General features: G+C 39.9%; 1 protein-coding gene and 1 long non-coding RNA gene across 11 annotated transcripts in view; one reads left to right on the forward strand and one right to left on the reverse strand.

The window, feature by feature from the left end:
• MFHAS1 (malignant fibrous histiocytoma amplified sequence 1) overlaps window positions 1-20561 on the forward strand; it is a 72752-nt gene that overhangs the window by 17466 nt on the left and 34725 nt on the right. The window lies entirely within an intron of this gene.
• The window catches only part of LOC106729083, a 93569-nt gene that overhangs the window by 9494 nt on the left and 63514 nt on the right, over window positions 1-20561 (reverse strand). For 2 of the 8 annotated variants that reach the window (XR_004315420.1, XR_004315413.1), the window contains exons 5-6: window positions 14031-14327; window positions 5866-7649 (exon numbers count right to left, since the gene is read on the reverse strand). The exons of 1 other annotated variant lie outside the window; for it this stretch is intronic. This is a non-coding gene — a long non-coding RNA (uncharacterized LOC106729083). Of the gene's footprint in view, window positions 1-4253; window positions 4409-5865; window positions 7650-14030; window positions 14328-20561 lie in introns of those variants that run through there. 5 more of the 8 variants (XR_004315418.1, XR_004315416.1, XR_004315417.1 and 2 more) reach the window with 5 other exon arrangements.

Raw genomic sequence — 20561 nt, forward strand, 5'->3', positions numbered from 1 at the left:
TGTTAGAAAAGAATCCTGGTTCTTCAGTTGTAGACAAATATTTGCTTTTGAAGAATCTGGGTTGTGTCGGTGGCTTTGTTCACATCCGTGCACTGACACGCTCTCTTGCCTTCTAAGGATGCAGGTGCATGCATTATGCAGACACTTGGATAATGCTTGGAGTCTGGGTGTGTGCTTTTTAAAGGGTGAATACCTTTCTGCTTCCTCCTTCTCTTCTAACTTAGCTCATTTCTATAATGGGACAGATCTTTACCACAAGGAGTCTACATAGTTTCCTAAGAAAGGTGACCCAGGACAAGGGTCCCTTTAGCTATAGCTGGAGATGGCTGTTGCCATGTGGATTTCTTATATTATGTGAAACCAGCATCAGAAAAAGAGGCCTTGCATCTTTTATCTTTCAAAGCCAGTGGATTAGGGAGAAAAGAAGCCTGGACCTCTGGGAAGCCTGCCTGAACCTTGGATTCTTTATCTGTGAATGAGGAGAATAATTCTAATGCTTCTTAAGTATTTGCTCCTGCTCTCACAACCTCCTGAAATGCTGTGAGGATTAAGTGAATTAATGCATGCCAAGGGTCCAGAGTAGTTTTTACCATATAGTAAATGCTCTGGAAATGTTACCTCATGATTCCTGTTTACAGGGGTTTACAGGGGAGGAACATTGAGGCACAGGAGGGCTAAGTAACTTGGCCCGGGGCACGTGGTACATGAAGGGCCCAGGCCATCCTCCACAATGTCTGCCCCCACCCTGTACTGCCTCTCAGGAAAACCACAGCTTTTCACCTGCCAAAAATGGCTGGTTGGTTGAATGGAAAAGGGAATAACGTGTATGGAAGGCATGTGTGTTTAACTCTGGTGCTGAACTATGAGCACTAACTGGTAATTTGCAGTGACAGTTGGGCAGGTGATGGGGAGTCTGGGGTGAACAGGCCCTGATCCCAGGAAGCTACAGTTGAGGGGAGTGGCACAAGCAGTAAACGTACAATTACAGGGTAATAAATGCCAAGGTAAGAAGCTCTCCAGAGGCCAGGAGAGGCCCGAGGAGGGGAGCTCTCTGGAGCTGCGTTGGTGGGGTTGGATGGATAGGAGCAGGTCTCTAGCTGAGTGGAGGTGATCCTTGGGGACATTCTGCAGACCAGCAGGTCCACTGAAGTGTGATGGAGTAGGGATGAGGGAGGAGGGTTGTGCAGATTATGGGGAGCCAGCCTTTACTTATCAGGGCACAAGCCATGTAAATCTTTTTTATCCTGCCTACCTGATTAGCAAAAATTCTAAGCAGAATTCTTACCAGCTTGATAAAGAGTTAAAATATTTTTGTTTTCATAGTTTTGTTTCCTAGGGTGAGAATTAAATACTGAAGGGTCAAAGGGGGAGTTGCCCGGTTTGTTTTGTAAGATTACACAGGGCAGCAGCATGGAGGTGGACTTGAACAAAGGGGGAATAGAGTCTGGGGATCAATCTCAGGTCACTCAGACGTTACGTGATGCAGGTCCCCAGGCAGGTTCCGGGGGTTGAGGGGGTCGTGGGAAGGAGACAGTCGGAATGTTAATGAGGAAGGTGGAGTCGCAGGCCTCTCCGGCTACCTAGCTGGGAGATCTTGGGCAACCTAAGTAGCCTCTCGGCTTTGTTTTCCTGTCTGTGAGGTGGAAAGCATATCTCTTTGATTGGGATGTAGGGGGTGGGATGGATTTTAACCACAGTGGGAAGAAAACTGGGGCGTTTATTTTTAAAACAGAAAGCAGCAGTGATTTGGTAAGAGCAATTTCAACAGACCTGAAATATGTTGCCTGCTGGCTTAATTGGTTTGTTAGGGCTGTTTAGTCACCCTCCTATGATGGATACCAAGTGAATTCTAGCAGATTTATAGTCTTAGGTTTGTATGTAGTATCATTTGCAGAAGAATAAAGTTTCTCATTTGTTCCTCAATTTGGAAGGGTCGTATAGAAATAAGCGACTTTATAAATATCTAGCAACCTTTCACTGCTTTAAAATATTGAAAGGATAAATGATGCTGATGGTGGCTGGCTCTGTATCATGAATTATGGATGCGGCGTGCCCTGGAGTTCTTTATGGCTGTGCATAACGAATCATCTTTTGTTCTAGCTTATTTTCGGTGGTGGTGCTTGTAAAAGAAGAGGTCAAAGCAGATGCATTAAAGAGATCTGTTTGATGCAGGATGATGGTTTCTTGCCGTCCTATTCTGTTAGTTGCTTTTGTTTGTGCTTTGTTTATTCATTATCAAATTGGTCCGCAGTAGGGTAGGATTTGGGGACAGTGGCAGGAGGACCTCCCGTGGAGTTAACAGCTGTGGGTCAGGCTACTGACAAAGCATGGAGCCTGTATATCCCTTGTGGATTCCCTGTGCCTCTAAAGCAGTCCTCTTCCTGCCCCTTCTTCCTCTTAGCTGCACCCTCTTTAAACTCTTCAAGGCAGTGGGGCCCAATGAAGATCTTTATGCTTTGAGTAAAAGCAGTTGGGCCTTAACTACTTTTTAACCTAATAATAAAATAAAATAAATTGAAATGAATTATTAACAAGCTCATGATCTTTTCTCCCACTAATTTTCTCTAGACTCTCAATGCAATTAGAGAGGATTAAAAAACAAGAAGTGCACCAGAAAATTAGTTTGTTCTCCCTGCCCCAATCCCCTGGCAAAGATTCCTTTAGGATCTGAGTAAGGTATCAAAGGTACTGTTTAAAAATTCATACATGAAGTAATGATGACTGTAAGTGGAAACCAATGGTGACATTGCATATTTTAGTCACTCATAACTTTTTCTATAGTGAAAGCACTACCTACCTTATGAGGGCAGAGCCTCCCAGACACAGATGACAGGCCTGGTTCATCTAGAATCAATTAGTCTATCTATGTATTTCATTGTGGTTAGGTGAGCTGTCTCATCTGCCCTAAGATGATCATTTGTGGGGTGATTAGGTGCACATCTCAAAACTGGAAGTGGCTCCAGACTTTGGCTCCAAGGCCCCGGCCACCTGGGGAAGCACATATCTGCTAAGGGCTGGTCCCCATGCATTCGTCAGAGCTCCAGTTTACAGTCAGTTGCAGATTGTTGGGGCTATCCTGATCTGAGAGGTTAATTACAGTTTTTAGCTCATACTAAATTTTTAAAAATCTTTGCAGGAAATATTTAACTCCATTTGCCTATAGTATTAACTAACTAAAAGTCTTAATACAGTGCTCAAGCAGTGAGAAGCAGAATAATGCCTAGACTTAACACACAGGTAGATGTTTGTCAGGATTCACATTCGCTTAATCCTGTATTCACTCAGCAGGAGCACTGTGGGACATCCAGCAGGAATCACCCTCAGAGCCTGTCCTCAAGGACCCTGGTCTAGAAAGGGACATGAGGCTTGAGCACCACTGTGATACATTTAAAGTGAGTCTAGACCCAGTGCCATGAGAATTCAGAGGATAAGGAGACTACTTCCAACTGAGTGGGTTGTGGAAAAACTAGAATTCCACTTGCAAGTGATAGGAAAGGCATTTATGAGTAAAGGAGGTTACAAACGGTCTTTTTTCTTCTAGAGAGATCAGTCAAATCCCTGGGCTTTTAACCTGTTAGCTAAAAAAGTGTAGTAATTCATAATTTTTGAATTACCACTAGCCCATTCTCATGTAACAATACTTTGCATTGCTTTTCAAATCCTGGGATGGAAATAATAACAAAAGAGTAGAAACATTGATTATTTAAATTTTTTTTTCTCTATGTGATACATATAAGGGACATATGTACCTCCATTTATTTTTATGCTATTTTAAGGATCGTTTATTTCTTTGCTATCTTAGGAGCAGTTAAAGGCATACATTTTTAATTTATGCTATACACATGTAACAGAGTTTATATGGTGAAGAAATTTATTGGGCCTACCTACACTATTAATCACTGCAATTTTAATAAAACTGTAGCCTTTGCATTCTCTGCTGGCATGGACTTGAGCTCAGTCCATCTGCTTTATTGTCTTTTTTCCTTCAAGTGAGTCCTGTTTTGTTTCCCCTTCTCTATTTTACTAATGCATCTTAGTAATATAGGAAATACTGTGACTATATTATGCATAGCTATATGCTGAAAGTAGATCATACTAAGTCATTTCTCTCTTTTTGCTCAGTGTCACATTCTAAATTTAATGTTAGTTATTTACAAATGATGGGATTTTACTTTTTAAATTGTCTTGTATCAGATATATTTCTCCTCATTCTCTAAAGAAATCTCTAATGCAAGTAAATTGTACTTTCTTGATTCATGAGTTCATATCATGATTTTATTTTGGGATTCCTCAAGGTAATTGCTTATTCAGGTAGTTCATGAGACCAGAGAGATCCAAGTGGCATTATGAAGATTTTCTATCACGTTCATGGAGTTCTGTCTTCTGCAGAAAATAAATGAAGCAATCTCTGTGACAATATATGGGAGATTGGAGAAAGAGAAGAGAATCAATCAGTGGTCATTTAGGTTCCCTGTTCCTTTTTTCCAGCTCTAAGAGTGGTATTTACTAGGTAACCACAAAGTCCTCTTCTGAGTCCCCATTTAAATGCCTACGTTTTCTCTTCTGAAAAAGCGATGATCAGTTAGGAGAGTGCTTGGGGCAGGCAAAGTGCCTGTAAAGTGGGTAAAGAGCTTCCCCAGTTTCCCTGAGTTTCTTTTTCTATCTTCCTGCTTCGAGAAAGAGCATAATAAAACCACTTCAACAAGGAGTAAAACTTTCCCAAAATTGCCCAGCCACATCCTGGGAGACCCAGCCTTTGAGCATCTTCCTCATCACTTCCGTTTGAGGTGGCATGGTTGGTGCTTCCTGTGTGGAGTGTGAGGAGGTGGGCAGGAGAGGATGTCATCTCTGCAGGTGAGGATGGTCCTTGTCCTCATTGTCCTGTCTTCCCCAGTAAACTAACAGGACACCAGCTGGTCCATAATAACCAGGCTTCTGGCCTTTTTGGACTGTGAAAATTTAGTTTTTCTAAGATACTGGATGTTAATTTTGGGAACAAAAAGTAGTTGTACTAAGTGGCCGTATGGTTTAATGGTGGTAACTTGATTTTTGTAATATGTAATTACCAGGAATTTCAGAGAAGTTGCAGGCAGCTCACCTGGAGCAACGTAAGTTTTGACAGTTGAGTGATAGGAAATTATACTCAACAGCCACTTTTTAATATGCAGAGAAGTTCTCCAGAGAATAATTGATATCATGTGTTATTGGCTGCTTTTTAGCATGACTCCCCTCTCTCAGGGCTTTCCTAGGCTGTGACCCTGGTTGGGTTACAGGCCATCTGCGTTAGGGTAATCCCTACCCTCACCAGCTCCTACACCTCTGTCTCCTTGCCCATTTTTAATTGTAGTATCCAGTTTCCAAGTATTGCCCTTTGAGTTTAGTTTCTTGAAGGAGAGCCAGGTTTTATAAGGCAGTAGTTTCTAAGCTTCTCATTTTGTGAAACATTGTTTGAAACTTAAAAAAAAAAAACCAAAAATCTAGGTGGACTCCTAATTGATTTGTTTGGAGACTAGGTTTTGTTCTGTTTTGTTTTGTTTTTTAAGTAACTAATTCATACATAAAGCCAAAAGAATTCTCAAGTAATCTTTTGGATGAGAAAAATTTTAGCATGTGTTATATAATTTTATGGTATCTCATCTCAGTTCTTGTTTTTCTTTCCTCCTTCCCTCCAATCGATAGAACAGAATATATATATATTTTTTTTTAATTAATATATATTTAATTAATTTTTGACAAAGGTACAAAAGCAGTTCAGTAAGGGAAGGGTAATAGTTCCAACAAACAGTGCTGAAACAATTAGATATCTGTATTTATATAAATGAACCTTGACCCATACCTCACACCATACACACAAATTAACTTGAAATGAATAATAGATCTAAATATAAGAGCTAAAAGTGTAAGATTTTACAAAGAAAGCATAGGAGAAACTCTTTGTAACCTTTGGACAGATGAAGATTTTTTTTTTTAGTACAGAAACTATACAAGAAAAAATTTGAAATATAAGACTTAATGAAAATTAAAAACTTTTGGTCTTCAAAAGACTTGTTAAGAAAATGAAGGGATAATGCATAGTTCAGGAGAAAATATTTGCAAAAAGTAAGTCTGATTTAAAAAAAAAAACAACAAGAAAAGCAAAATTCTTACAACTCAATAATGATAAAACCCAGTTTGAAATTGGGCAAAAGATTTGAATAAACATGCCCCCAAATAGAATATCTGAATGGCAAATCAGCATATGAAAAGATAGCAACATCATTAGTCATTAGAGAAACGCAAATTAAAACCACACTCCCTAGAATAGCTAAGATTAAAAGAACTGACCATACCAAGTGTTGGTGAGGATTTATAACAGCTGGGGCTCTCCTGCATTGCTGTTGGGAATATAAATAGTATAGTAACTATTGGAACCAGTTTGGTAATTTTTTATAAAGTTAAATATCCATTTACCATACAACTCAGCAACTTCTTTTCTTGATATTCATCTAAGGGAAATGAAAATCTATGTTTAAAAAAAGATTCATACAAAAATGTTCATAACAGCTTTTTTCATAATGGCCAAATATTGGAAGCAACTTGTCTCGTGAACAGATAAACAAATCATGGAATATAATTTAGCAGTGAAAAGAAACGAACTACTGATAAAACAATATAGGTGAATATCAAAAGCATTATGTTAAGTGAAGGAAGTCAAACACAAAAGAGTATGTACTTTTGTATCTGAATCCCTTATAAGAAATTCTAGAAAGGCAAAACTGCTATAGTGATGGAAAGCAAATCAGGAGTTGGGGGAGGGTGGGAAGGGAATGGACTACAAGGAAACTTTTTTTGGGTGATGGAAATATTCCACATCATGATTGTGGTGGAGGGAACAAGACTGGATACATTTATGAAAAAGCATCAACTTCTACACTTAAAATTAGTAAATATTATTATATGTAAATTATACCTCATTAAAGCTAATTTAAAAGATAAGTTCTGATGAAAATAATTCCTTGGATATCTTGAAACAAGTTTTTTCACATTAACATGGTATGTGCCTTGTGATTCTATCCTTTGTATATGAATATTTTAAAAGTGGAACATATTATGAAGATATAGCCAGATTTTCCACCTTAGTTTGTGTGATTGGTTATATTCTGTTAGGTTAAGCCACATGAAATTGTTGATGTTCAGTTATTTTTGACCTTCAAAAGTAGCGATTTCCTATGGTTCAACTAACAGAAGAAATTTTGTTTGCTTTCTAATTAACTGGAAAGACTTTTGGCAATGGTTACAGCTCAAGATTATGTGGCAAGGGTCAGATTTCAAGGGTTCTGTAAGCCAAAAAGCCTAAATTTTTGTTCTAAGTTATGCATGTTCTTTTCTTTCATTTGGCTTTTTCAGTTCAGTAAATGTTTCATGTATCTCTAGTGCTTTTGGGACATTCTACTTGGAATACAGTGGGTGGATATTAAGATGAGTTTGTTGACCTTGCCTGAAAGAATTTAGGTGATCAAATTAAAAGAAATGTATAGACTTTACCATACTCTCGATGTGAAATTCAACTCTTGGTCCTTGTTGTCTCCATTGTAGTCATTAACAGAAGGTATCTGGATTTTTTTTTTTACTGAAGAAACAAGTACTTGTGGATGTGTATACATGTGAGCCTGAAGAAAAAATGGAAACAAGACCAGTAGTCTGCCAAGAGCAAGCGTCTCTTTACATTTTTCAGGGGAAGTCTGTATAGTTTGCCTTTACTGAGTGGATGACCTCACTGACTCTTCCTTTAGTTATTGGTTAACTGTATTGAGCCATTAGTCATAAGTGAAATGATCAGTGCTTAAGGAGAGTTGCTTCTAGGTATCTCTGTGGCCTTTTGTTTGGAGTGCAGAAGATGTGGGGAGAGTGGCTGTCACTTCATCCTAAGACTCAATTTTGTTGTTTGCTGAGATGGTGACAGGGGCCACACTCAGCATCAAATGAAGAACCGTTTAGAAGGAAACTTCTAAAAACATATTAAGAGAATTCAGTACACCTGTGTGTCCAGGCTGGTCAACTCAATGCCCTGTTTTCCTAGGTTTCTGAATGGAGACCCATCCAAACCAAATGGAAAACAGTGGGATGCATGCTTTACGTTTCCTAACTCTGGTGTTTCATCCTTCTCTTTTTCTAAATAAGTCCAGGCGACTGAGAGGGCAGGTGGCTATTTTTATGTGGAGTGAAGCTATCCTAGCAATCAGAGATGAGGTTGTTGGTCGCTGACACATAGCACATGGCTATTGTTTTTTGGACCTCTGCCCCAAAAGATCGCGTACCCAAGAAATGATGTTATGTAAGTAGGGTGGGTTTCCATGTTTTGTTCTGTGCTCTCTTTGTGGGATCTCACTTCTGTTTGTGTTCCCTCTGACAGTAGCCTTTGCTCTTGATCAAGGATTTGCAGTTGTGAGAAGGAGCTGGCCTACCCACATTAGGCAGTTCCCTAGTTTTCATGGTGGCATTGTGGGGCAGTGGAAGACAGTACTGGCTTTGGAGACAGCCAGATGTGGTTTCAGATCCTAGATCTTCCACCTAAGGTATATAATCCTGGGCGAGTTACTTAATTTTGAGCTGCCACTTTCCTTATCTGAAAAATGGGATTAATACTGATGTCACTTAAAATTGTTGAAAAATAGGCACTAAGTTAAGTGCCGATATTCTTTTTTAAATGTTCTTCTTAAAATTATCATGTAGTAAAATTGATTTTTTTGGCATACAATTCTATGAATTTTAACTCGTGTATGTTCATATAATCACAGCAATCAGAGTACAGAAAAATTCTGTTACCTCCAGAAAACTCCCTACTGTTGACCCTTTATAATCTCACCCTTCCTCTATGACAAGGACTTGTTCTTTGAACAGGGCCTTGGGGTATAAATTATGCTTAATTTATATTTATATCACCCCAAACTTAGGGAAATCTTTAGCTTATGATAAAACAAATACATGCATATGTCAGGAATCACCTTTCTCAATGTGGCAGGAGAGTGTGTGTGTGGGACAGTATGTGGGGTATTTCTTCTCCCATTGCCCGTTTCTCAACATAATTCTGCACATTGGAAAAGCTAAACTCCAGAAAGTCTAATTTCAAAAGTACGTCCTTTGCTTTGAGATTCTTTCTAATGAAATCATACACTGACATGAAATTGAACGAAGTTGTGTTATGTACCATATTTAACATTGGCTCCAACCAAGGTTGTAAAATAGGTACTTTGTCTATAAAAATCCCTCCATCTTTTGAGGCAATCAGAGTTCTCTGAAAAATGATATTGCCCTTAGGTTACTTGTAGTCTAATTTAAGAGACAAAACTAAGGACACATTCCTGTCCCTTATGAGTTGAATTGCAGCCCCCGCCACCCCCCAAAAAAGGTATGTTGGAGTCTTAACTCCCAGTATCTCAGAATGTGACCTTATTTGGAGATAATCATCATAGAGCTAAAACTGAGACCATTAGGGTGGGCCCTAACCTACAAGGCTCGATGTCTTTTAAAAAAAAAGGGCAAATGTGGACTCAGAGACACGCACACAGGGGAAAAAACCATGTGAAGAGAAGGCAGAGAGTGGGGTTCTGCATCTTCAAGCCAAGAAATGCTAAAGACTGCAGCGAACCACTGAAGCTTGGGGAGGGGTACAGAACAGATGGCCCCTCACCACTCTCAGGAGAACCACCCTGCCAGCAGCTTGATCTTGAGCTTCCAGCCTTGGGAACTGTGACAAAATACATTTCTGTTGGTTAAGCCATCAGTTTGCAGTATTTTGGATGGCAGCCCTAGGTCATTAATACACAGTCCTGAATAAAAATGGTATTTTTAAGTGGCAGCTTCTTTGTGTATAGGGAGAAAGGACACTGGTGTTCGGTAAATTTAGTCTTGGTGCTAATGACCACTCGGTATATGACATGGACGTTTCCTGGGGCTGACACTTCCAGGTGTGGAACCTGGTACTCTCTTGACTCTTAAAAGAGGTTTTTAACATTATTGTCATGTTCACCTCTCTTCTGTCGTTCCCTCAACCTCATCTCGCTCCCTTTCTCTTCCCAATTCTTTTTCCTCTCTCATGAGTGCCTAATCTGCATCCCCTGGAAGCCTGCTTCCTCCTCCTCCTTTTGCTCTCCTCAGATGCCTTTTCACTCATGGCTGCACAGGGACGATGTGAATCAAATGGTATTGTACCTTCATCGAGCCCTCTCCCTTGACAGGAGGAAATCCATGATTGATAGGTGTTTAGGGGTGACTGCTTCTTAAGTGATTATGTTTTTGTTCAAGAAAACTCCCATCAGATACCAGCTTGAGCTCTAGACAAGACTCTGCTTTACATTTTTTAAAAATGTGATATTTGAAGATCCAAATTCATAGGGCATATTTACATAATCCACTTAAAAATTCCCAGATCCCACTGAGACCTCCAGACCTTTCCACCTTTATATTATCTTCCAACCCCACTCACATCCTCACTTCCTCACTCAGTTTAAATTCCATGATCTATTCCTGACTATTCATCTCAATTCCCTTAGTCCAGTTTCCTTGCTGCACAGGCATTTTGGCATTCAGGTATTTGAATGTAGCTGCAGAAAACAGCCACACTGAATGGTTTCATCCTCTATTGCTCTTCAGTGCCTCTAAGCTGTGTGCACTGTCCCTTATCACAGCTGAAGGAAAAGGGACAGGTCATGAGTTCAGAGCTGCAGTTAATCTCTGGGCTAAGTTCTGAGGACCTCAGACTCACTGATCTCTAAACTCCCGGCCAGTGTGGACCCTGTGGTCTGTGCATTAGAGCCGTGGTTCCCAAAGTGTTTTGTGTAGATTATCAGTCCCAGGAGATCCTCTGAAAAAGGGCTTCTAGTCAAATTATTTTCAGAAAAGCTGTATTTTGTAGAGCTGTTTTTGAAAAGCACTGAGAATCTTAGCTTATTAGCATATGAGGAAGCCTCTGAAAAGTTCCACAGCTAACAAATGTGGTGAGCCTTGTTTAAGCAAGCATTTCTTCTCATACTTATGTGACCATAGAACTTGTGTGTCTATGTAACACTTGTTAACAACCCCCAGAGTTGGTGTCATATAGAATACACTTTGAGAAATGCTGATAGAGAAATCTTGCCCACATTTACCACCATCCCTTTTTTTATTCAGAAAACTGTATCAGTTATGGATATTTTCACTTTCCCTATACCTATTTGGATCTGATCCATGAGCATTTTTCTTATTACAATTTTAGTGAAGTGCAATTGACATACAGTAAACGGCACATATTTCAAGTGTATAGTCTGATGTGTTTTGAAGTATATGTATTCCCGTGAGATCATCACCACTATCAGGATAATGAACATATCCACCACCACAAAAGGCACAGGCGTTTTTCATATAATTGTAATCATGGTGTCATGTAATCGTTTTAAGTAGCACTGACGTAGTCTGTAGCTTTAAGTCCCAGCTGAAAAAAAAAAATCTCAATATTGAGCCCTTCTTAGCCTCCAAAACTGGATGGGCCATTTAACAGAATTTTCTTATATACCAAAGCATAATAAAAAGGTGTGAACATTTTGATATAATTATATTTAGATGACACAGGGACATCTGAGTCTATTTCCTTCACTATGAAAAGACTAACACTATTTCATAGAGATATTGTAAGGATTCAGTAAGATACTAAAAAGTTTAAAATGCAAAACTCTGCCTGGCACATTGTAGGCAATTAATGAACAATTTCCTTCCTTTCCTTCCTGGTTCTTTGACCACTCTCTACGCTTCCCAGTTCAGATACTAGACACATGGCTGTTGCTCTGGTTGGGTCAAGTGTTGTTAGGCTCAGAGGTTGGGAAATGACCCAGGTCAGTATACATCGCTCATTGTATTGAAGCATTTTGTTTGAGGCAGCTCAGGTATTCAGATCATCTTGGTTTTTCTTAATCTGTTTGAAAATATTTTTACCAAAATTTGATGTTGGTGGATTATTGACAGCAGTTTGTATGTGTCAACAAGTGGGGCATTTCAGCAGATGGAACTTGCCTGACTGTAGAGGAAAACTTGCTTTAGGTTTTAGGCACTTTTAAAGTTAGTTTGTAGCAGGGAGAGTATCGCTTAGTGGTAGAGTGGGTGCTTATCATGCAGAAGGTCCTGGGTTCAATCCCCAGTACCGCCTTTAAAAGAATAATAAAATAAAATTAGGTTGTAACTGTCAAGTTTTGTTAGGTTAACAGATAGTTAAAAGTCATATACATCTATTGAGTTTACAAAATGGAAGAATGATTAATTTTGAACTCAATTTTAATTAAAATTATTATTAGAATTAATTTCTCTATTTTAATTCATCTCACTTGGCAGTTATCTATACCCAGGTTTGTTTTTAATTTTATGTACATACTACTTTCATATTATATATACACAACTTATGTGTATATATGTTTTTAATCATACATTACTTTTACATATTATTAAATGTGGTTGAGGTGACTAGACCATTTGTGGCTGAATAAAGTAAAGAAGAAAGTATCTAAAACCAGAAAATTCTCATGTTTATTTTAAGGCAGAAAAAGTTGACATATGTTGGCTTGAAAGATATCTCATTATGGAGTCAGAGATCTGAAAGGGGTATTAAATTAGAAGCAAGCCCATTCTGGGTTGGTTAACCAATGTAAGTAGGGTTCACTGTTTAATACTTAAACAGTGGGGCCACATCTGGAATTTATTTATTGATCTTTCATGAACTTTCTGTTTAAACTTCTATTGCTTTGAATTGATAGGTTTTTTTTTCCACTTTGTTTAGTGGAATGAACTTGTTTTTGGCTTTTTTACGATTTTTTTTTTTAGAATTTGGCAGTGCTTTCCAAAATGTTTCCTTCTGTACTTCCTCCAAAACAAAATTATAAACAGGTTGGCTTCTTTTTTGATAAAGTATGAAATAGTGTTTTTACTTTTCTGACTTGCAAAAGTGTCTGGTTTCAAGTAAGTTTTAATGTTAGGCCTTGAAAGATGAGAACTTGAGTTCTATTCATTTCTCTTTATCACCTAGGGAATCATATTGGCTGTTAGCAAAGTGTGTAAGCAGAGCCAGGTGCCTGCCAGGTTCCCTGTGTGCAGTAATAAACCAATGAGTGCACGTGGTAGGGAATCTGGCCCATAGGCTTGAAACTTCATGGATGCCATCCATTAACTCATGAACATTATAAGGTCTGTGCTGAGGGCCAAGACGACGCTCAGTGCCGGGAATGCAAAGATGAATAGGCTTGGAATAAAAGGCCAGTTTCATTTTTTAAAGTGTTAGTATTTTCAGTACTGAACTATGAGACCTTGTGAGTAAAATAATACAAAGCTAATTACCCAATTTTAAGTCCTTGAATTGTCTTTGGTGTGATGTATGTGATATAGGTTTCCCACCGATGGATCCCAAAGCCTGACCTAATGCACTTGGGAATGATCATGCCCTCTTTCTGTCACCTAAGGCAATTCCAGCAGGAAATAGATACACACCACCTATTTCGTACCTTCCTGGCTTCCTTTTGCTCTCTCTGCTATGATCTCTAAATCAAGGGGAAATGGAGTGATTCTTCACGAAAAGGTGCGGGTGACTTCTAGGCCATAGCCGTTTCTGTGCCAGGCCATGCAGATCACGCCTGCCTGGGTGCCCTCTGAGAGCAGCGTTAGCTGGGCAGGTCTGTCTGGCACTGTCCTTGCCTGACCCCACCTGACCAGTCAACTTTGTGCGTTGCCCAGCTCCTTGGCCACTGCTGCCAAAGACAGCTTGAGATATAAAAGGAGAGTTAGTTTTCCAAATATGGGCTCCAAACCTTCCTTTCAGAGCTGTGCTCATGAGCAGAATGTGGGGAATCCTTCATCTCAGCAGAAATGGGGAAGACTGTCCCCTACACTGTATTTGAAATAGACTCTCAGGCTGTGCTGGCTCTCCAAGCTCAGTGAGGAAGAGTATTTGGTGCTGTAAACAACTCAGTTTATTCTCTAATCTGTGTTTTCAAATCTGTTTTATGGATGGTATCCTCTAAGTCCCTCCAGATTACCTTGACAGTAACTTGCTTCAGGTGCAAATAATGGCAGAAAGCAGAATGAGTGTTCTTCACAATTGTTCAGGTTTGGGGTTTACACTTGAAGGTGGTGTGGCATTGGTAACATTCGGTTCCTTATCCAGATGACCCTTACTGAGCAGCCGCGTGCAGGCCACGGTGCGCTCTGCTTTTGTGTGGGTTGTTGTCAGGTTAGCAGCATAGCTCTGGGTTAAGGAGAGAAGTCCTTAACTCCTGGAGGTGTTGGAAACTTCAGCTTAGCTTGGGGTTTGCTTCTTACTGTGGATGTTACTCCTGAAGGAGGAATGGTGGGTGATGGTCAGTCAGGGACAAGCACTTACCAAGTTCATGAATCAGGGTTATAGAATCTGGAGAAGGTAGACTCTAGAATAAAAAATTCCGTAATGCTTACTTTCATTGTGAAGAGTAGGGATATTTGTGTCCTAAGTTAGGATGTAACAGCTCCTCTGCCTGTGTTTGCAAAGTACTTGCACCTCTGATCCTCTCTGATAACCTATATTGTTCTGGTTCTCACCAGACTGAGCTCCGGGGCGTTGGATGTCGTGTCTTATCCATCTTTGTTCTTCTAGGCCCTAGTGCAGAACCATCAGGGTCACCAGATAAAATGCAGGGTGCTCAGTGAAATTTGAATTTCAGGTAAACAACAACCAAGTTTTATTCTAAGTATGTCTTATATATACATATGTTGTTAAATTTTAATTTTAGATAAGCAATAAACAATTTTTTAGTATAAATATGTCCCATACAGTGTGCAGATTTAATTGGCCTTCTTGTATTTTTATTTGCTAAATCAGGCAACCCTATATAATGTCTCTTATTTAGAAACTATTTTTTTGAACCCAAATAGGTATAATTCTAAAATGTGACCGCACTAAAGGAAATCAAGGTGTTCACTGGGCTTGTAGAATGGGAATTGTAAAAGGAGTAATGACCCCCTTTCACGAATAGCACTTGTGAAGATGGACCACTTCACCTACAACTGCGTAGCCTTGGTGATAGAAATATGTAGCCAGGACCTGAATTAATGGATTTGCTAGTGCTTCTGACCTTCTCTGAGCCAGGCACTCCTAACCTAAGTTTTTAATGTTAGTAACAAGTGGCCATTTTGGGAGATTATGCACATTAACTAATAAAATTTTTGTGTGGGATTATGGAGTTGTGATTAAGAGACACCGGCCTCCTGCTCTGTTTCTGCTCTTTCTCTTCATCTCAGTACAGCTCTCCAGTGCTCCCCTTCCTTCCTGAGGAATGGGAAGGGGCAGGCAGGATAGGAGTTGGTTATCTGCTGAGCTAGAGGGAGATCACTTCACAGGATATGTGAGTGTGTATGTGTGGGTCGGTGTATATCCACAGTTTAACTACATAAGCAGGAGTGGATGGTAAATCCCCATTTTTATAGTAGGAGAAAGTGGAGCAGGTAGCGATGAAGTCAGGGGCTTGAGAGCAGACACTAGGCTGAGTCAGGCAGTTGCTGTTGCCAAGAGAAGAATTGGGACCTCCTTCCTCCTTTGAGTTAAATGGGTTTTTTTAAGGCCATCTTTCCATCCACAAAGTCATACTTTGAAATAGGTCTGGGTATAAATGTTTTTGTGGAAATGTAAAACAGTTCTGACCTAAAGCATTTGGAAGTAAGGACTCATGCCTTTCTCCCAGAATGTAAATTTGACTCATTAGGGCTAAAAACAGTTATAGCCTAATATAAGAACCATTTAACAGACTTTGTTCTGGTGTCACCCAAATTAGAGCTTCACATGGTGGAGAATGCCCTGTTGGCTCTACTCTATTAGGGAGAGCAAAAATAGAATACTTTTTCTCTAGACTTGAGAACCAAATCAAGGTATGGTTATTAAAAGCATCAGTGGCAAATGGCCATGGAAGTTGGAATCTCAGCCCTAACGAAGGGCAGTGCTGTCCTGAGAGCACAGAATTTGCAAAGAAACAAAATACTCCCTCCCATTGGTTTTGAAGCCCTTGAGAGCAGCAGATGCTGGATAGAAAACTGTGTGTGGTATGTTTTAAGCAGTCATGTAGTAATGACGTGGTTAACATACCAGGCACTCCTGAAACCTCAGCTCTCTGGGTATGAGGAGGCTCACGTGGTCGCGGGACCGGGCACCCTTTGACTAGAAGCTAGCATCCCCCCCCCCCCCCCGCCCCGTGTCTCTAAAACTGGGCTCTGTAGGTGTTCTTCAACATCCAGCCCTTAGCAGGGGTCTTAATTACCTGGAATTTACACTTAAGCTTCAACTTTGCCCAGAGAACATATTTTCTCTCCATCACTGAGGACTTACTGAGAATGGAGGACACGGTGATCACTCTCGAAGTCTCACAGGCCTGAGAACCCTTGTTTTATGGCAGGCATTGAAACTTCCTATTTTCCATTTACCTTAGTTTTAGCATTACTGCTAGTGTTTTGCTCAGATTAACTTCCTGCATTTGTTTTTGTTTTAAGTGCATTCTTTGGTTAAAGTGTTACAGAGTGAATGGAAAGAGAAAACTAAGGCAAGAGAAAGGAGTACACTATGAAAGCATAGGGTTTTGTTTCCAGTTGTGTTTTGCAGCAGTAGCTAAGTACTTTACACTTTCTAGTCTCTGACTGTTTCACGGCACATTAAAACTCCATTTTTGAAGACTGTGGTTAAACTTTAGACAGCAGTTCCTCACACAGAGTTAGCAGAGGCTCTCTGGGGGACTCCAGACCTCACGTCTTGGAGGGTTCTGCACCCATGCATTCATGGAGTGTTTGCTTGCTGACTGTCCATCGTGTTCCCTGAGACCCAGTGTCCCCACCTGCTAGTGTAGTACTCATTTCAGTGACAGAAACTTGGGAAATATTAAGTACTGGGAAAATATGACATACCAATATTTGGGATCAGATGACAAAATCTAGTTCCTGTTAATCAGACACCCAAGTCGAAATCATAGCACAAATGAAAAGTGCAGATTCTTGTCAGCAGAATTGGGCATCATGAAAACAACCAAAGCGTAATGAAAAAGGGAAGCAAACCTTGTACTTTTAATTGCTGTACTTCATCTAGCTCTGGAATTTTCTTCTAAACCCTTGAGGAAAACTTACATATGTAACCCTGGATAAGACTTTTGGGTTATGAAGTACAGAGGTGCTCTGTAAGGAAAAGCTGATTGGTGATTGGTTCCAAGGGTGGTAAAATCGTTGATGGAATTGTCTGAATGTATGTAGAACCCACTGAAGGAGGGAGTGGCTAGTTGGGGAAGAAGAAGAGTTCTGCTGAGGTCACATGAGTGTGAAGGGCTAGGTGGGTTGATGTGTAGTGTGGGGGCCTGGGAATTCAGGGTCTTCTGATGTTATTTCTATTAATAAATTCTGTAACTTTGGGCATCTCAGCTTTTTGGTTCTGTCTCCTAATCTTCAAAGGGAGGGGCTGGATTAGATGATCTTTAAAGTCTCTTCCAGGTTAAAAATTCTGCTCTCACTTGGAAATACACTGTTAGGAAAATAATCAGCTCTGTAGTCTACTTTTCTAATATGGGAATTATTTTCAGGTTGGGTATCAGCAAAAATACTGTTACTAATATTTTATAAAATGTATAAAGTGGGAAATGATGAGTGTGTCTTGTCATGCCTGGGTTTAGCTAAGCTATTTGTTTTTCAGTTAATGAAAGAGAACTTTAAGTGACTATTCACTTTTACCAAAGTGCGCAGATGAGAGTTAATAGTTCATAAGTGTTAACTGGTTTAATAGCTGATGATTGCCACTGGATGTACAATTTTACAGTCTAATTTTTAGTTTTGGGAGCCTCAAACTTAGTCAAGAATAGATGATCATAAAATCATCTTCCCAAGAACAGGCATAGTACTGGCTTTTCACTGTTGCTCACAGTGAAGATTTCAAACACTTTGTTAGGTTGAGTTAATTTAATTTCCTTTGCTTTTCTAAAAGTCTCTAGCATCCTGAGAAAGTCTAGTGGCTTCTTTAGAGACCTGGCTGCTTTCTGCCTCAGAGTATTTAAGGAAAGTGCATTTTCTCAAGATGGAATTTTCCCTGGGTCATACCAGGCAATTAGGGCTTTGAGCCATAAACCTTCTCCTAGGGTTTGGTTCCCTCTGAGAGAAAGGGCAAGGAGAGAACTGCACCCTTGCTAGAAAGTAAAGCTTATCTGCCCTTACCTGTTTGCAGTTTAAAGAAAGGAATCATTTATCTATACAAAAGCATAGCGCCCCCGACCACAATAAAGCAGCCACTTGGGCGTCTCACTTTGCATCCAGGAGACACAGATGCATTTTCAGCCCACACAGGCTCTTTTGGTGCCAAATTTGGGCTGAATTCTGAAGGGAACCATAAAGGTATCAATGTGCGACTGGGTAAATATCTTTATAGTAACACCACATTCTTCTTACTGATATATGTATAAAAGTAAAACTAGAATATAAAGATCTAGAGAATAGAATATGTAAAATATTACTATTAGTAATGGGTTTTATTCTATATTATGTTACTATATTACTGTATCATTATAGTAATATGACTGATGTAGAATTATGTATACACTTGTATGTATAGATAGATAGTATATGTACACATACATATGTGGGTAGATGAAGGAATAAAAATCAGTGAACTGTGAACTTTCAGAGTTAACCGTTTCAGAATGCTATGTTTTCAGCTATGTACCTTTACCATGATATTTAGTGGGGAAATGCTAAATTCAGTCAGTCTGTGATTTAAGAGGAACAGAAGTAAATCTCCCTCTCACTTTCGGCAGGCAGGGGGAGGGGGAGGTTGTTTGATTTAACCACTTTCTCCCCAACCAGTTTCACGTGTGGAGGCCCACACTGCATGGTAGTTGTGTGGACATTTAATTTTTTGTGTTAAGTAGCCTGTGGGCTGGTGGCTTATTCTGGTTGTCTGCATTTTTCATTTATTTCCTTAAAAAAAAAAAGTCCTAATGTAAGGACAAAAAGGTTTCTCAGTTCTCTGTTGAATATTTTACTTACTTGTTAAAAATGATTATCCAGCTCTGTTATTAGTCAGCAAGCTTCCCATCCTCTCACGAAGTATTTCAGTATCTCAGTTTTCAGTTGAACAATGAGGGGGTTTTGAGCTTCCCAGAGAGTTCTGTACTGTTATACGTGTGCCTCTTTGTGTTAATGGCTTTCACTTTTATTCCTTTGCTTGAGAGGGAGAAGGAAATGAAATTGGATGACTTTTTTTTCCATGCTGCAGCCTGACCGGCTCTTTATGAAATGGGGAGGAGAGTCACTCCCTCGAGATGGCTCACATGTTCAGCTGTGTGTAAATTGGGGTCAGAGTCCTTTCTCTGAAGACTGGGAGGAGTGCTATTATAATAAGTGTGCTGGAAATGATTAAAGGTAAAAGCATGTAGGACACAAGTGGCCACTTCAAGCCTTTTGGTGGCAGGTGGGACACCCTCTGAGTACAGCTGAAAGAGACTGAGGAGAGAGGGATTTGGCAGCGCAGCCCCGGCCGTGGGGACAAAACGCAAGTCCTCAGAATTTCCAAGCAGTTCGGTTCCATCAGTGTTGGGTTGTGTCTGTCTTTGCTCACCGTTTATCATGGGCTGGGGGAAGATCTCCACAGATAGGAAGGGGTGTTAGTGTACTGCTGAACATCCTTCCTGTGTGTGCCGTGCCAAGTCTGCATCCCCTTGGTATCTACGGATGTTTATCTTAAGCATGACTGTGGTAGGAGGTTGAGGTTACGCAGCTCTGCGGGCTAGACCGAGTATTGGTTATACTAAGTAGGTGATGCCATCAGAGGACGGAGTGACTTAGCCTGCTATCTGAAGTGGTTGGGAATGAAAATATGCCTTTCACTGTTTATGATCAGGAAGAACTTTAGTCAATACACATTTTTCGGGAGGCCTAGAAAGTGCGGGGAATTTACTGCAAAATTGGTTTATGCAGTGAAGTATCTTCACTTGGGTAGTTAATACATGACAATTTTAAATATAGGTCATTTTTATTTCTTAGTATATAACCACTACCTGTCTTACCAATAATGAATTCCTATTCTTCATATTTTTTTCTATCATTTAAATTAATCCTATCTACTTTTGAAAATCTCTCTCAAGACATTTCTAACGAGCTTATTGGAAATAAAAGCCCTGTGGCTGTTCCTTCCAGAGACAGTAAAACACATTTATTGTCAATTCATGAAAGGAGAAGAAAATAAAAATCACTTGTAATCTCACCAACACTATGACATTTGGGAAGCCAATGGGAGTTTCTGAGCTGAGAAATACCACAGAGGGTGTGTGGTGAATAGGCAAGCAAGGAGGGGAAGCGGGGAGGGGAGGTAGGACTGGTGCAGTACCCAAGTAAGAAACAGTGGTAGCTCGGAATCCACCCTAGCAGTGGTGCTGCTGGGAAGTGACCAAATTCTAGATCTGATGGGAAGATAGCTGAAGGGTTTGTTGATAGGCTCCAGGTTATGAGAAAAAGAAGTAAAGAAAGACAAAAGGTTTTGGCCTGAGCAACCAGAATCTAGAGTTGCCATTTATTGATCA

Source organism: Camelus ferus, chromosome 26 (assembly GCF_009834535.1).
Source record: "Camelus ferus isolate YT-003-E chromosome 26, BCGSAC_Cfer_1.0, whole genome shotgun sequence".
NCBI classification, from domain to species: Eukaryota; Metazoa; Chordata; class Mammalia; order Artiodactyla; family Camelidae; genus Camelus; species Camelus ferus.